Below are 18,070 nucleotides of genomic sequence, written 5' to 3'. Positions count from 1 at the left end.
ACCAAGTCTTGGGTAGAGTTTAAAAAAATTAATTTTTTATTGGGATAAAATACGTGTAACATAACATTTGCCATTTAAACCATTTTTGGACATACAATTAAATGGCATTAATTATACTTGCAATGTCATGCAGCTATTACCACCATATAGTCCCAGAACTTTATTATCACTCCAAAAGAAACTCTAACCATTAAGCAGTAACTTACCATGATCTCCTCCTCCAGCCCCTGGTAACCTCTAATCTATTTTCTCTCTGAATTTGCCTATTCTGGGTGTTTCATATAAGTGGAATCCTACAGTGTTGTGGCTCTGTACCTGGTTTCTTTCACATAGCATAATGTCTTCCAGCTTTATCTGTGTTGGGTAGTTTTGGTCTCACACATGTGCGTATCAAGTCTTAGCCAGAGACTCATGTATACTTTTCTAAAACTCTTTGGAACTCTCTTTGTGAGTTTCCTCCTGCAACTAATTTGGACTGCTGGGCTTTTTGGGGGGGGAGGATCCTCCTCCCTGTGCTGCATTCTGGAAACTACTTCTAGGCAGCTAGCTGGTACAAGTGTAGAACCCACTGTCTCCGTTTTCCTTCTCCCAGCTAACACAATCCTGTGTTGTCTCTTTGTGTGAATACCTGAAAACTGTTGTTATCACATATTTTGTCCAGTTTAAGGCAGAAGGGTAAATATGCCACTTGTTATTCCATCTTGACTGGAAGTAGAAATCTCCAGTGTGGGTATATGTATGTATGTGTTTTTAACAGTTGTATTGGTTTATAACTAACATGCAATAAACTATACATGCTTATAGTTTGATTTATTTTGGTATGTGTATACTTGTGAAACTATCATCACAATCAAGATGATAAACACATTCCCCACCCTCAGAAGTTCCCTTATGCACCTTTTAATTACTTCTTCCTGCCTTTCTATACCAATTCCCCATCCCTAGGCAACCCGTGATCATTTTTTGGTCACTATTGATTAACTTGCATTTTCTAGACCTTTTTGTAATTGGAATCATACAGTTCTGTCTCTTTTTCTTGTCTGCCTTCTTTTGCTCAGTGTATTTGCTTTGATATTTATCCATGTTGTGGTGTGTATCAGTAATTTATTCTTACTGCTGGGCAGCATTCCATTGTATGGATATACTACTACTACTGCTAAGTCACTTTAGTCGTGTCTGACTCTGTGCAACCCCATAGACGGCAGCCCACCAGGCTCCCCTGTCCCTGGGATTCTCCAGGCAAGAACACTGGAGTGGGTTGCCATTTCCTTCTCCAATGCATGAAAGTGAAAAGTGAAAGTGAAGTCGCTCAGTCGTGTCCGACTCTTAGCGACCCCATGGACTGCAGCCCACCAGGCTCCTCCGTCCATGGGATTGTCCAGGCAAGAGTACTGGAGTGGGGTGCCATAACCACAGTCTATTTACCTTTTCACCTGTTGGTGGACATTTGGATGTTAGCAGTTTTTGGCTATTACAAATAAAGCCACCATGAATATATTTGTATAAGGCTTTTTGTGAATGTTTTTATTTTCCTTTGGCATATACCTAGGATGTACCAAATTGGATTTTCTTATTCATAGGATAGGTGTATGTTTATAAAATTATTTCCTAAAGTGATTATACCATCTTATAGTCTCAGCAACCACATGAGATGGTTCCTATTGTTCCACATCATCCCCAATATCTGTTGTTAGCCTTTGTAATTATAACTTTTCTCAAGGTGTTTAGGAGTATCTCATTGTGGTTTTGACTTGCGTCTATCTAATGACTAATGATTTTGTGAATTTTTTCTATGCTTATTGTTCATTCATTTGTCCTTTATAAGGTTGCCCATTTTTGTGATGGGTTATATATGTTTTTTATTATTGAATTGTAGGAGTTCTTTATGATTCTGTTAAATATATGTATTATATATGTATTTTTTTCAGTCTGTGGCTTGCATATTCATTTTCTTATTGTTGCTTTTTTTCTTATTTTCTTTTTGAAGAGCAGAAGTAATTTTGATGAACTAAAATTTATCAATTTTCTTTTGTTATTGATATTTTCTATGTTCTTTCTAAGAAGTCTTTAACTTATTTTAAAGTCATGAAAGTATTCTATATTTTCTTCTAAAAACTTTTTAGTTGCAAATTCTCCTTTTATCCATTTCCTATATCATCCATTTCAAGTTAATGTTTTTATGTTCTGGAACATAGGATTTGAAGTTAAAATTTTTTTCCATATGAGTATGCAGTTCTTTCAGCACCATTTGTGGAAAAGACTTTTCTAATTCATTGAATTACTTTGCCACCCTGTTGAAAATTAGTTGCCCTCTGTTCTGTTCCATCAATTTCTCTAATCTTATTCCTTTTAATGGGCTTCGCTGGTGGCTCAGATGGTAAAGAATCCATCTGCAATATAGGAAACATGGGCTTGATCCTTGGGTTGGGAAGATCCCCTGGAGAAGGGAATGGCAACCCACTCCAGTATTTTTGCCTGGAGAATTCCATGGACAGAGGAGCCTGGTGGGCTACAGTCCATGGGGTCACAAAGAGTTGGACACATCTGAGTGACTAACATACACACACAAGTCCCTTTTAGTACCATTAAAGTATCTTGATTACTGTAGTTTCATACCAATTCTTGAAGCCAACTTTTCTCTTTTTTGAGATTTTGATTTTTCTGGGACGTATGTATTTACAAATACATTCTGGAAGCAGTTAGCCAATTTCTATAAAATGTGTAGCAAGGTTGAGAATCACAGAACAGACGTTGGTAAATCCGTGCCTTTTGATGTTGATTAGAAGTCATCTTGGGGTCTTCTCTAGAAAACACTGCCTAGGAGAACTGGGCTTTATTTTGTTTGAACTTTCATATCTTTTAATTCCTAAAAAGGAAACTTATGCTAATAATCTTTAGGTCTTTGCCTGAGTATATAATTGCCTTGTCTGTTTTGGCATCTTTGGTAGAATTGAATTGTTACTGTTTCTGTCTTAAGAAATCCAAGTGTTGATTTAGTACAAGAAAAACAAGACGATAACAGAGCAGGCACATCACTGATTAAGTATGTCTACAAAAGATATGTAAGAGAATGAGGTTTTTTCCTCTAGTATCAGAATTAATCTTCCTTCTACTACCTTACATATTCTAGACAGGTATTAGGGACATACTCAGAGACACAATTTTTATGGCACTGTGCTTAGCTTTATTGCTTTTATATTTCCAAATAAACTTGAATTTTCAAAAAACTTTAAACAGACTATTTTTTGGACGTTTATCCTCAAACACTATATGTTTTAATAGTGTTACATTTTTTAGTGACTTTAAATTACAGACAGAATTATATTACAGTATGTATGATGCCTTCTAGAATTTACCTAACCACACTATAGTATTCATTTTTATAATTATTTCTGAGTTGTGGTATTTACATATATAGAGCATTATCCACAATTTATGATTCCAATTACATAAATTGGTCCTTTTTACTCTCTTGTATTAATACATGGAAATGTTATGAATAAGATCTTAGAGGAACTTTTACGTCATTTTAATGGGTTCATATTTGTATTGAATAAATGAATTGCAACTTTTAATTTCAATTTGGAGTGTTCACAGAATAAAAAATTTGAGTTAGCTGAAATAAACTAGGGCACCTAAGGATGGTGATGGAAATAACCAAGAACCGTGTTCATTTTATTAGAGAGATCATATTGTTTTATGGGGAAAACAAGCCATTTTGCTCCAGATTACAATTATTTGTTGTAATGAAGTACCTGGGAATTATAGATCATTTTTCAACTTTATGGGCATTTTTTTCACCTGAAAATAATTATTGACTTGAGCTTTCTTTGGGAAAAGAGGTAGAAATTTTATTAGTAACTTTGTAGAAAATAATCTTTAATATGGAATGAAGCAGGGCAAAGACTAATAGAGTTTTGCCAAGAAAATGCACTGGTCATAACAAACACCCTCTTCCAACAACACAAGAGAAGACTCTACACATGGACATCACCAGATGGTCAACACCAAAATCAGATTGATTATATTCTTTGCAGCCAAAGATGGAGAAGCTCTATACAGTCAACAAAAACAAGACCAGGAACTGACTGTGGCTCAGACCATGAACTCCTTATTGCCAAATTCAGACTTAAGTTGAAGAAAGTAAGGAAAACCACTAGACCATTCAGGTATGACCTAAATCAAATCCCTTATGATTATACAGTGGAAGTGAGAAATAGATTTAAGGGCCTAGATCTGATAGATAGAGTGCCTGATGAGCTATGGAATGAGGTTCGTGACATTGTACAGGAGACAGGGATCAAGACCATTCCTGTGGAAAAGAAATGCAAAAAAGCAAAATGGCTGTCTGGGGAGGCTTACAAATAATTGTGAAAAGAAGAGAAGCAAAAAGCAAAGGAGAAAAGGAAACATATAAACATCTGAATGCAGAGTCCAAAGAATAGCAAGAAGAGATAAGAAAGCCTTCTTCAGCGATCAGTGCAAAGAAATAGAGGAAAACAACAGAATGGGAAAGACTAGAGATCTCTTCAAGAAAATCAGAGATACCAAAGGAACATTTCATGCAAAGATGGGCTTGATAAAGGACAGAAATGGTATGGACCTAACAGAAGCAGAAGATATTAAGAAGAGGTGGCAAGAATACACAGAAGAACTGTACAAAAAAGATCTTTAAGACAAAGATAATCACGATGGTGTGATCACTGACTTAGAGCCAGACATCCTGGAATGTGAAGTCAAGTGGGCCTTAGAAAGCATCACTACGAACAAAGCTAGTGGAGGTGATGGAATTCCAGTTGAGCTATTCCAAATCCTGAAAGATGATGCTGTGAAAGTGCTGCACTCAATATGCCAGCAAATTTGGAAAACTCAGCAGTGGCCACAGGACTGGAAAAGGTCAGTTTTCATTCCAATCCCAAAGAAAGGCAATGCCAAAGATTGCTCAAACTACCGCACAATTGCACTCATCTCACACGCTAGTAAAGTAATGCTCAAAATTCTCCAAGCCAGGCCTCAGCAATACGTGAACTGTGAACTTCCATATGTTCAAGGTGGCTTTAGAAAAGGCCGAGGAACCAGAGATCAAATTGCCAACATCCGCTGGATCATGGAAAAAGCAAGAGAGTTCCAGAAAAACATCTATTGTAGCTTTGTTGACTATGCCAAAGCCTTTGACTGTGCAGATCACAATAAACTGTGGAAAATTCTGAAAGAGATGGGAATACCAGACCACCTGACCTGCCTCTTGAGAAACCTATATGCAGGTCAGGAAGCAACAGTTAGAACTGGACATGGAACAACAGACTGGTTCCAAATAGGAAAAGGAGTACGTCAAGGCTGTATATTGTCACCCTGTTTATTTAACTTATATGCAGAGTACATCATGAGAAATGCTGGGCTGGAAGAAGCACAAGCTGGAATCAAGATTGCCGGGAGAAATATCAATAACCTCAGATATGCAGATGACACCACCCTTATGGCAGAAAGTGAAGAGGAACTAAAAAGCCTCTTGATGAAGGTGAAAGTGGAGAGTGAAAAAGTTGGCTTAAAGCTCAACATTCAGAAAACGAAGATCATGGCATCCGGTCCCATCACTTCTTGGGAAATAGATGGGGAAACAGTGGAAACTGTCAGACTTTATTTTGGGGGGCTCCAAAATCACTGCAGATGGTGACTGCAGCCATGAAATTAAAAGATGCTTACTCCTTGGAAGGAAAGTTATGACCAACCTAGATAGCATATTCAAAAGCAGAGACATTACTTTGCCAACAAAGGTTCATCTAGTCAAGGCTATGGTTTTTCCAGTGGTCATGTATGGATGTGAGAGTTGGACTGTGAAGAAGGCTGAGCACCGAAGACGTGATGCTTTTGAACTGTGGTGTTGGAGAAGACTCTTGAGAGTCCCTTGGACTGCAAGGAGATCCAACCAGTCCATTCTGAAGGAGATCAGCCCTGGGATTTCTTTGGTAGGACTGATGCTAGAGCTGAAACTCCAGTACTTTGGCCACCTGATGCGAAGAGTTGACTCATTTGGAAAAGACTCTGATGCTGGGAGGGATTGGGGGCAAGAAGAGAAGTGGACGACAGAGGATGAGATGGCTGGATGGCATCACTGACTCGATGGACATGAATCTGAGTGAACTCCGGGAGTTGGTGATGGACAGAGAGGCCTGGCGTGCTGCGATTCATGGGGTCGCAAAGAGTCGGACATGACTGAGCGACTGATCTGATCTGATTCATTAATTAGATGTATTCTAGATGTGGTGGGATATTATTTTAAAAAGTTAGAATTCTGTAAGGTAAGTCCAATCAATGGATAAGTTGATTGTAGAAAAATGCTACATGTATGATTCAGAGAATCTGAGACTGATGATTTAGTGTGCATACGCTATAGACGTTAAGTACACAAGGAGTCCAAAGCCTGATAGATTCAGGTGATCTGGAGCTGCAAGTGTTTTTGGTTTAAAAGAGTATGTGGTGTTTTTCATCATGCTTGTATTGGGACAGCAAAAATACTTCCCAGTATTTCCCACAGAATATTATCCACACACAGTTCACTTGCTTCTGAGCACACCCTGTGTTCTATTAAATACAGGCATAGCTCATGTATTTCTGCAAATGGGAGGACAAACTGAGCTGTTGCTGTTCTAGTATATTATTGCCTAATCCCTGAAGAAATGTGTTCCTCCCAGGACTCTTTCACTTTTCTCCATATCCTCTGAAATTATTATTTGCCTCCAGCCATAATACCTTCTTATGGTTCAGATGGTAAAGAATCTGCCTGCAGTGGAGGAGACCTGGGTTCAGTTCCTAGGTCAGGAAGATCCCCTGGAGAAAGGAAAAGCTATCCATTCCAGTATTCTTGCCTGAGAAATTCCATGGACAGAGAAGCCTGATGGGCTACAGTCCATGGGGGTCACAAAGAGTTGGACACAGCTGAGCGACTCACACACACATACATAGATATAGCTATAGATAATAATGACCAATAGTTTTATATCACTGAATTGTGTATCAGAATGTTCTGTATACTTTTTGTATATTGACACATTTACTCCTCATGTCAGCCCAATAAGGTAGGTAATATTTTTCCCATTTTACAGGTAAGGAAACAGAGACAAACATTACACAGCTAGAAAGTAACAGAGGTGAGCTATGAAACAGAGTTTTTGCTTTTACCCTATTATGTTCTGCCTATCTTGAATTAAGTAAATCCCAATTTACTTACACTGAATAAATGAATTTTATGGAATGTTTTAAACATCCTTTTAACAGTGTTGTAAGTTAGACAGCTCTAACTCGGCACATATTAGAGATCTCTTCAAAAAGCTTGTGTAGTAATTTCTTTAATTTCCACTAAAGGTCAATCTATCACCTAGGAATGTTTATGTTTATTATCTACTGTCTGTTCTTGGAAGTGCAAATTTTATTGAATGTTTTAAACATCCTTTTAACAATGTTGGTTGTTAAGTTAGACAGCTCTAACTCTGCACATACTAGAGATCTCTTCAAAAAGCTTGTGTAGTAATTTCTTTAATTTCCACTAGAGGTCAGTCTACCACCTAGAAATGTTTATGTTTAGTATCTACTGTCTATTCTTGGAAGTGCAAAATTTAAAGCATACTAAGTTAAAGAAGTATGCTTTGAAAGAGACTTGGGCAATATAGTAACTTTTGAATTATAAATATAATCAAAGTCATCTTTATAGTAAAAGCATATATGACTATTATGAGACCCAGTAATTTGCTCAATAAGTTGTATTTACAGAATTTAATCAAGATGTCCCGTGAGATGGTATCCAGCATAGAAAAAACTAATGACCTTGACCTTTCTATATTGCCTCTAAACTACCCACACATTAAGCATTAAACCAATCTTGGCTTACTAGTACTCCAGATTCTTTCTTGATTCATTTAATTCAGTCAAGGAATTATAATATACTGTGAGAGTAATGGAATAGTGAAATTATTTAAAGTCCCCTAATAGACACTCTCTGGTAATTTTAAGGCAATATAGGTCTAAGGATTTTTTAAGTAGCCTAGAGACTTCTGCTTATCAGCTTTCTACTTTTCGAAATAACAATGTATTGAGTTAAGATGCAGAAACCAAGAGTCTTCATTTAGAAGTGACATTTTGAGGCAACTTTTGTGGTTATAAAAGGGTCCTGAGCACAGAGTGATTTATCAGTTGACCAGTAATGTTAGTTATATGTAAGTTAATGGTTCTGGCTATCTCTAGGCTAAATAAAGCCTTTTAGGCAACCTCCAAAGTAATGGAAACAATCTGACTTGACTTCAGATTTGTCACAGTGAAGATGAAAGGTAGCCTACAGAAGAGGAAGTTACAAAGCAGCAGTGAGTCAGCTGAGTTTAGAGGTCTGGATAGGTAATAAGTTGGGCTTCCCTGGTGGCTCAGCAATAATGAACCTGCCTGCCAATGCAGGAGATGCAAGTTCTCTCCCTAGATCGGAAAGATCCCCTGCAGAAGGCAATGGCAATCGACTCCAGTATTCTTGCCTGTGAAATCCCTTGGACAGAGAAGCCTGGCAGGCTACAGTCCTTGGGGTCACATAGAGTTGAACATGGCTGAATGACTAAATGACAACAACAACGTAATAAGTTAACCCAGGGATTGTTGATAGAGTGAGGGATGATAGAGTGAGTCCTGTGAAAGTGAAAGTTGCTCAGTTGTGTCCAACTCTTTGCAACCCCATGGACTGTAGCCTGGCAGGCTCCTCTGTCTATGGAATTCTCTAGGCAAGAACACTGGAGTGGGTAGCCAGCCGTTCCCTTCTCTAGGGGATCTTCCCAACCTAGGGATTGAACCCGGATCCAGCTGAGCCACCAGGGAAGCCTAAGAATACTGGAATAGGTAGCCTATCCCTTCTCCAGGAGATCTTCCCAACCCAGGAATCAAACTGGGGTCTCCTGCGTAGCAGGCAGATTCTTTACCAGCTGAGCTACCAAGGAAGCACTGTAGATAGAGATAAATAGGTAGAAGCAGAGAGAATATTGGGGTTCCAGGTAGATAAGTTACATCTAAGACCAGAGACTTCTTCAAAGGCAACAGAGAACAAAAGGGTATTAATGTAAGAATTTATGATTTCTAATTCCAGCAGTACATATCCCCTATCGTGTACTTGCTTTGTGTCGGGTACTGTGCTAAGACACTTTACATATGTTATCTCATTTTCTCTTTATAATCGTCTTTTATACAAACAAGGTGACTGAGTCTCAGGGAGTTTCAGTAACCTGCCTGGAGTCTTATAGCTTGTAAATAGTAGAACTGGGATTTGAACCCAGGGGTTTGAGACTCCAACCATGAAACTCTGCTTCCTGACGCAGAAGGTGTGTTTTTTTTTTTTTTTTTTCTGCCCCAGTTTTATGTTGCCTGCAGTGTAGGCATACTCATAGGCTTACATCCAATGGGAAATTAACCCCACAGGTAAACCCCACTTACAACAAAAGTAGAGGGTTATCACTTCCAGGGAGATGGGGATGGGGATATTTTTGTTCAAAATGTGAAGTTTTTTAACCTTTGCCTGTAAATCACAGTAAAGACCTATATTCTTCACGCGGCAGTGATTAGATGGTGGTGAATCTTTCCCTTGTACTTCTCACCACTTTGTTGTTTTTTTTCCCCTCTCCTAAAATCCACTAATTATCTTACTAGGTGTCCTCTCTGTGGCTTTGGTTTTTCATAAATGACACTCCTGGAGGTGCCCTCTCAAGGACTTTCTAGAGTCTTAATAGGAAGAGCAGCGGGCCGACCTGAGAGGAAGCTCAGGGATCACTAATTTGGTCTGTCAGTGTACTCCTGTCCCTTTATTTTTATACCTGCAGGCAGCAGTGCTTCTGAGACCTTTTAGTCCTTTAAAGATAGCTTTGATCCTAGATCTCTTTCTGCTTGGGATATGTTTTTGAAGGGATGAGGACAGAATGTCAGCTTTCTTCTCCCAAAGGCACCCGTTGCTGAATTTCCCCTATAATCTAGGGCTTTCATCATTTCCTCCATGTTGATGGTGGCACCAGACCTGGGGAATAGCATTTATCTTTTGTTTTTTGACCTAAGTGACTGGTAAACGGTGAAAGGGCCATCAGCTGAGAATGCTATTAATAAGGCCCTCTTTTCTTGTGGTCTAGCCAGGGTCTACCTGTGGTCAACTGCAAAAGTATTTCCCAAGTTCTCTCACTTTTTTTTTTTTTATCTGAAGTTGCTTGAAGGTGATACTCAGGAAGAGAACATTCACATGCCATACAAGGGCAAGCAAATGGAAAGTTCTTTTCTTTATATAGCTTTTAATCTCTTGGGTAAAACTTTGATTTATTTTGACAAAATAATACAGAATTCTTAACCCAACAGTATAATGTAACACTGAATCCACAAGTGCCAGAATTCCCTTCTAAGCCTTTACTAGAATTCTGTAAGGCCAAAGTGTCCACTTTCTTCCAAGAGGCCTTTGGGATTGACTTTACTCATCCTTTGAATCCCATGAATGTCCCCAAGTCAATCTTATCTTCTACCTGCTCTGCCATAGATGAGGAAGACAGCTGATGGAAATTCCCTACAACCAAATCTATAAGCCCACTGGCACCTGCACCCCCTGCTCTTCCTCAGATAACTCCCCAGCTGGCTTTCCTACTTGTTTCCACTCTTGTTCTCGTACACCCTACAAATAGAGTCATATTTTACAAATACAGACACGATCATGTCATGCTTGAAGCTTAATTATTACCTTGCATTGCTCTTGGGATAAAGCCTCAAATATTTAATGTAGATTACAGAGCCCAATAGGAGATGGCCCCTTGCCTACCTCACCATCTTTGACTGTCAGCAGCATAGCCCTTTTTTCATAATCCAGGCACACTGACTCTCTTTAATTTCCTCCAATCTGCCAAATTTCCTCCTGGATCCTCCTTTTGGAATACATCCTTTACAACAAGATAACTGCTTGTTGTTCTTCAGATCTCTGCTGAAATGTCACCTTTTCAGAGAAATCCCAATATAGTCATATCTCTTTAAATTATCAAGTTAATTTGCATTATTTTCCACATGCTTTTATTGCCAGAAAGTTCATATCTTCCTTTTGAGGGCTCTTCCTTCACTGTGTGTTATCTAAGAACCTGGAGGTTCATGCACCAGGTCGGGGGTGGACTGGAATCTGGTAAGTATAATATAGCTGTTGCCAAAAAAGACTGTTGATGTTGAAAATGGCCCTGCACATCCCAGAGTGAAACTGAAAGTGAAAGTTGCTCAGTTGTGTCCAACTCTTTGCAACCTCATGGACTATCCATGAACTATTCCATAGACAGTCCATGGAATTCTCTAGGCCAGAATACTGGAGTGAGTAGCCTTTCCCTTCTCCAGGGGATCTTCCCAACCCAGGGATTGAACCCAGGTCTCCCACATTACAAGTAAATTCTTTACCAGCTGAGCCACAAGGGAAGCCTAAGAATACTGGAGTGGGTAGCCCATCCATTCTCCAGTGGATCTTCCCAACCCAGGAATCAAACTGGGGTCTCCTGCATTGCCAGTGGATTCTTTACCAACTGAGCTATCAGGGAAGCCCTGATCCCAAAGGGGCAGATTATCTCTTGCACTGTGATGACCTACTCAGGCTTAAGGATGTATCATTAGTTTATATTCACATACCCATTATTCCTCAAAGCATAACCATGTATCGTGGTGGTTCTAGGCTGGGCTAAAGTCACTTTTCCTCCATAAACCTTTGGGCCTGCATGAGCTTAGATTACCAACTCGGACAGCTCCTGCGTATCAAGTATCTTTTTGGTAACAAGCATTTGTTTTGTTAAAAAATTTGCACCAGGGCTTTCCTGGTGGCTCAGATGATAAAGAATCTGCCTGCAATCCAGGAGACCTCGGTTTGATCCCTGGGTCAGGAAGATCCCTGGAGAAGGAAATGGCAGCCCACTAAAGTATTCTTGCCTGGAGAATCCCATGGGCAGAGTTCATAGGATTGCAAAGAGTCAGACACGACTGAGCAACCAGCTCTTGCTTGCATCCCTTCTTGCCAGAGACTTTGGTAAGTGCCATGTCAACAGGTTTCCTTAACTTTGAATCCCAAGAAATATCCCAGAAGGCCAATGAGCTTTGCATTCACCGAGAAAAAATGGTAGTTATTTTTAGGTTGGACCATCAAGAAAGATCCTACTAATACCCAGATAGGGGTATGTCCTTATCTTACATTCTTTGTCTGAGGGAGGCAACTTAGGTGATGTCACAAAATAAATAAAATAAGCTTCAAGGAGACGTTTGACTCTCCTCATACTTGAAAGGGACTAGCTAGATAGCTTAATCTATGTAATTTTTCCTCTGACACAATTACCTTTTTACTCATTTATTGATCTGTTATCCTTGTGATTATTTGTTTAGATGTTTGTCTTCGTCATTGTAATATAAGCTCCAAGAGAGTTGGAACTATTTCTGCTTTCTTCATTGAGTATCTTTAGTGCCTCTCAAAGTGCCTTGCATATAGTTAACATTCTATGCATGTTTATTGAGTGAATGGACTGTAAGATTTTCAAAGTAGAATTTTAATAGTAACTATTATTTCTAAAAGTTCAGAAGATTTTAGAAAAGAAAAGGCATGTTGCTACTGCTGCTGCTGCTAAGTCACTTCAGTCGTGTCTGACTCTGTGTGACCCCATAGATGGCAGCCCACCAGGCTCCTTCGTCCCTGGGATTCTCCAGGCAAGAACACTGGAGTGGGTTGCCATTTCCTTCTCCAATGCGTGAAAGTGAAGTCGCTCAGTCATGTCCGACTCTTCGCGACCCCATGAACTGCAGCCTACCAGGCTCCTCCATCCATGGGATTTTCCAGGCAAGAGTACTAGAGTGGGGTGCCATTGCCTTCTCTGAAAGGCATGTTAACCAGTCTTTATCATTAAACTAATTAAAACTCAATAATTAGAATGAAAAGCAAAGACAAAAATTCAATGAAACCAGGAAAGGACTCAGTTCTAAGTTATGGACTGGTATCTAAGAAGTTTAGTGAAATATGAACAAAATCAAGGGAAGATGCTAAGACTTGATACACACCTCTCTAGATTGTAAACGGCGCAAATTTCACTCAAAGTGGAAGACCCTGAGTGCCTCATCCTTTGAGGTTTACACACTGGGGCAGGCCATGTGAAAAATTGGAAAATCCCCAAGGGAGCCAGTTCCATATCTTAGAACAGAGGGAGAAATAAGGCTACGGGAACAGAATCTTTTTATACTGGACTTCTAACCTATAATGAAGTGGGGAGGAAGAAATGACCATGAGTTTTGTAGAATGTTGACCAAAACAAATGAACAGAAATGAGTAGATTTGTAATGAATTAGCAAACCAAAGTTGGCTAAACTCCTTTGCTCTAAGCATACATTTCAGATTCAGGATTATTTTGGGAAACAGAAATTCTAGAAAAATACATATATATTAATTTGAAGGGAACGTAGGATTTTTAACAATTGGAAGTAAGGAAAGCAAGGCACTCACTCACTAGCAGTGAGAATCGTGGGATGTGAGACTTCGGCTGCTGGCCGCCGTGTTTCCTGCCTTGGGAAGGAAGCTGGTCTCCCTGTGGTGGTAAGAACCAGGACAACACATAGAAGAAAAACTAAAAGACGAGGGAAAGACTGCTGGTTGAGATCAAGTCCTGGTAGTGGTGGTGTTCATGTCTGTGGTTCCAGTTATCCCTGAGGGCCAGCTGCTCTTTATGCATTTCCTGGGCTTATGTGAGGTATTCTAGAGTCTTTTCAATGCATTCCTCTTGTCCAGGCCAGTTCAAGTTTGCCTTCTGCTGTAGATGTACAACTAAAAGTTCTATCTAATATACTATAGACAGTAAAGACAGGCAGAGAGGATCCAGCATAGGCGTTAGTGGTGTGCCTAATAAAGAGAGCAGGACAAATGGATAGAAAATATTTAGGTATATAATGGAAGGAAAAGGCCTTCAGAGATGAAGGAAATTTGTAATCTATAGATCAAAAGGGCACACAGTTCCAGGAAAAACTGAGACAGGACAGTCAATACCAAGTAAGCATATAATAGCAAAGTTAGTATACGTCAAGACTGAGAAGAGGCTCTTACAGGCTTCCAGGCAGAAAAAAAAAGTTACCTAAAAGGGGGAGAATCAGACTGGCCTCAGGTATCAGGGTGGTGGTGGTTGGTGGTTTAGTCATTGAGTCTTGTCAGACTGTACGACCCCATGGACTGTAGCTCACTAGGCTCCTCTGTAGCCCACTAGGCTCCGTGGCTGTCTATGGGATTTCCCAGGCAAGAAGACTGGAGTGGGTTGCCATTTCCTTCTTGAGGGGATCTTCCCAACCCAGGGATCAAACCGGGTTCTCCTGCATTGTAGTCAGCCTCCTGCATTACAGGTGGATTCTTTACTGACTGCCCCACCAGGGAAGCTCAGGTATTGTGGTAACAGTCAAAGCCAGGAGGCAGTGGAGCAGTGTCTCTGTATGTGGGCAGACCTGATGCCTAGTCAAGCAGTGATTTATGTATAAAGGTAGCAAATGATATTCACAAACATTCGAGGATCTAGTTCCCCCCAAACTGGCTCACAAATAAAATTAGTCTGCTCAGTGATAAATAAAGATAAAGAATATGGGAGTGGAGAAACAGATCTATTAAAGGACTCCCAGAGTATGTAGAATCCATTTATGTATGGAACTAAAATATGAGTAACTGCAACAGAAGAAATGTAAAGGCTGTACAATTAATAATGAAAAAGGAATTATGTAATAAATATAAGATAGGGAAGAAAGAAGAGGTAAAGGTATGTGTAAGTATGTGAACTGCTTGTTTTTCTTAGTGGAGTCACTAAGAGAGAAAATCAGTAGTTAAAGCTTAAAGTTGATGAATTTCCTGGTCTGAGTTGTAATCTTGGCACTGCTACATACCAGCTGTGTAACCTCAGATAAGTTTAAACCTTATCCATAGTCACAGAATCTTCATCTGTATCATGGCGATAATAACACTACCCACCTACTAAGCTTGTTGTGAGGATTAAGTGCAATAATATATACAAAGTGCTTAGAATAGTGCTTGGCTCTGAGTAAGCATTCAGTAAAAATTACTTGTTATTATTTTAAGGAGAAAACTTGGGCAAGCAGTTTTATAATCTTAGGGCAGAGAAGGTCTTCCTAAGTATAACTCTAAACCCAGAGACCATTGAGGTAAAGATTAATAATTTGACTTCATAAAAAGCAAGGGCCTTTGCATAGCAAAATCACCATGATAAGAATCAATGAACAAACACTCAAGTGGGGAAGAAGAATTGTAAAATATTTGACAGAAGAAGGATTGATGTTGGTAATATTCAGGGATCACTGATAAGTCAGCAAGAAAATATGAGCAACCCAGTATAAAAATGGATAATCATATGACTTTATAGAAAAATAAAAATATTAAAAATTTGAAAAGTTACTTAGTTTCACTTATAATTAAAGAGGTAAAATGAGATTGGGATGCCATTTTTCATTTATCAATTTGACAAAGATGAAAAACTTAGAAATTTCTAATGGTGAAAAGGATGTAATGAAATAGGCATTCTCATATCCTTTCTTGAAGACTATTTGGCATTTGTCAAAATTATAAATATTCATATATTTTACCTCTGCAGTGCTACTTCTAAGAATACATTCTACAAATATATTTATTCTAAGGTACAAAGATATATGTAATAGGATGTTTTTTATTGCACTGCTTATAATAGAAACAATTTGAGAAAAATTTTCTTAATTATTGATACCAGTTTATTAAATATTTTAAGGTGCTTATATACCTTGGAATATTACATAGTCACTAAAACAAAGGCTGTATGAATATATTATTGACAATGAAAAATGACTGCGCTATAAATTTAGGGAAAAAAGTAACTTAGAATACATGTGTGTGTGTGCTAAATCCCTTCAGTTGTATCCACCTCTTTGTGACCCTATGGACAGTAGCCCTCCAGGCTCCTCTGTCCGTGGGATTCTGCAGGTAAGAATACTGGAATGGGTTGCCATTCCCTTCTCCAGGGGATTTTCTCAACCCAGGGATTGAAGCTGCATCTTTTGCATCTCTGGCATTGGCAGGAGGGTTCTTTACCACTGGCACCACCTGGGAAGCCAATATGAGGATATAGTATGATCTTATTTACTAAAGATAATGCATAATATATTCTTACATATATGTGTAGAAAACTTCTAGAATACTACATAAGAGCCATTAAAATTAGTTCTCTCTTGAGGTGAGGGATTGAGGTGCTGTTAGGATCCTCTCGGGACCTAGTACCCTCAAGACTCAAGTCTTCCAAACTTTTTTACAGCGGTCGTCTTCTAATTTCATAGTCATTAAAAACAAATAAAAATAATCTTTGACTAGTGGTGACTGCTGACTGTGTTGCTTTTGAAAATGGAATTTAGTCTTTTGGTACTGAAATTATTTTGGATAAATAGCAAAACCAATCAAGTTAAGTTCAACTAACATTCATTCAATGAAAATAAAGAAGCCCCTATTTTTTATAAAGCACCGACCTGAGTGCTCTTGATGCTTACAAGCCTGTGGAATATATAATGCTCGATAAATACTGTAAATACAGGCTCGGACATTTCTCCTGGAGGTTGGATTTTCCTAAATAAAAGCAGGTGAAATGGGATCTGTTAACAGATGCTCTTTTCACTATATGACCATTGTTATGATACCAGCCTAGCACCAAGGACAAGAGCAGTGCTATTAGAAAGATTTATGAGTTCAGGTATGCCTGTGTGTTGGCTTCATTGCCTTGGTTATCATAGTAGTGACTGCTGAGGGTGAAGAGAAAATGTGAGAAGGTGTGCTAATGATGATAGTGAAGATGACAGGACAGTTCAGTTCAGTTCAATCCCTCAGTCGTGTCCAACTCTTTGCGACCCCATGAATCGCCAGGCCTCCTTGTCCATCACCAACTCCCAGAGTTCACTCAAATTCACATCCATCGAGTCGGTGATGCCATCCAGCCATCTCATCCTCTGTCGTCCCCTTCTCCTCCTGCCCCCAATCCCTCCCAGCATCAAAGTCTTTTCCAATGAGTCAACTCTTCGCATGAGGTGGTCAAAGTATTGGAGTTTCAGCTTTAGCATCAGTCCTTCCAAAGAAATCCCAGGGCTGATCTCCTTCAGAATGGACTGGTTGGATCTCCTTGCAGTCCAAGGGACTCTGACAGGACAAGATGATCCTAATTTCTACATAAAAACTAGATTTGATCAAATGTTATGTTTACCAGTAATATTTAGATTTTATGTCACTATATACTTATTGCTTTAAAGGCAATGATTTTATGAAGAAGACTGTACTTTCGTGGAGCCTAGCAGGCTCCAGTATTTCCAGAGTTTGGCCGTATGACTTACACAAATCTATTTAGGAATTGTGACTTTTTTCCTATTAGAGAGTCTGTGATTCGTCAAAGTCTTGTGAACTCAAGACATTTGAGCAATGAGAAATGATTGCAGTATCCAGTTGGCACTGGTTGTTTGATTCTAAATACCCATACAGTCAGTTCTGCTATTAAAACTTGAGAATTTATTTCAACATGTTTATTATATATTAGGAAGCAATTTGGGCTTCCCTGATGGCTCAGACAGTAAAGAATCTGCCTGCAATGCAAGATACCTAGGAAGATCCCCTGGAGAAGGGAATGGCTACCCACTCCTGTATTCTTGCCTGGAGAATTCCATGGACAGAGGAACCTGGTGGGCATGGGGTCGCAAAGAGTTGGACACTGCAATTTCAGATAACCTTATTTCTGTCACTTAACAATTAATTCACAAGCTACAACCTTTCAAGCACTCACATCCACAAACAAGCTTCAGGTCTTTTTCAAGATAAAGTACAATATTTATATATTTTCCTAACCATTTAATCTGTGTGAAACTATGCTACCAGTTGTATTGGATTCCTGTATTTTGTGTGTGTGTCTCTGACAAAAAATTCTTTTTATAATGATGCTTTTTTAATTATTATTAATTTTTTTACTTTACAATATTGTATTGGTTTTGCCATACATCAACACGCATCTGCCACGGGTGTACATGTGTT

The 18,070-nt window shown here is 39.0% G+C and overlaps 1 protein-coding gene across 7 annotated transcripts in view; it reads left to right on the top strand.

Annotated features, from left to right (window-relative positions):
- Positions 1 to 18,070, top strand: part of STK33 (serine/threonine kinase 33) — a 185,032-nt gene that overhangs the window by 29,968 nt on the left and 136,994 nt on the right. Inside the window, exon 1 of one of the 7 annotated variants that reach the window (XM_044929483.2) lies at positions 7,123 to 7,148. The exons of the other annotated variants lie outside the window; for them this stretch is intronic. The gene's annotated coding sequence lies outside the window, so the exon portion shown is untranslated. Of the gene's footprint in view, positions 1 to 7,122; positions 7,149 to 18,070 lie in introns of those variants that run through there. 7 annotated transcript variants of the gene reach the window in all.

This window comes from Bubalus bubalis, chromosome 16 (genome assembly GCF_019923935.1).
Source record: "Bubalus bubalis isolate 160015118507 breed Murrah chromosome 16, NDDB_SH_1, whole genome shotgun sequence".
Taxonomy (NCBI): Eukaryota; Metazoa; Chordata; class Mammalia; order Artiodactyla; family Bovidae; genus Bubalus; species Bubalus bubalis.
The sequence above is the reverse complement of the archived record's forward strand: the minus strand, read 5'-3'. Positions and strand labels throughout refer to the sequence as shown.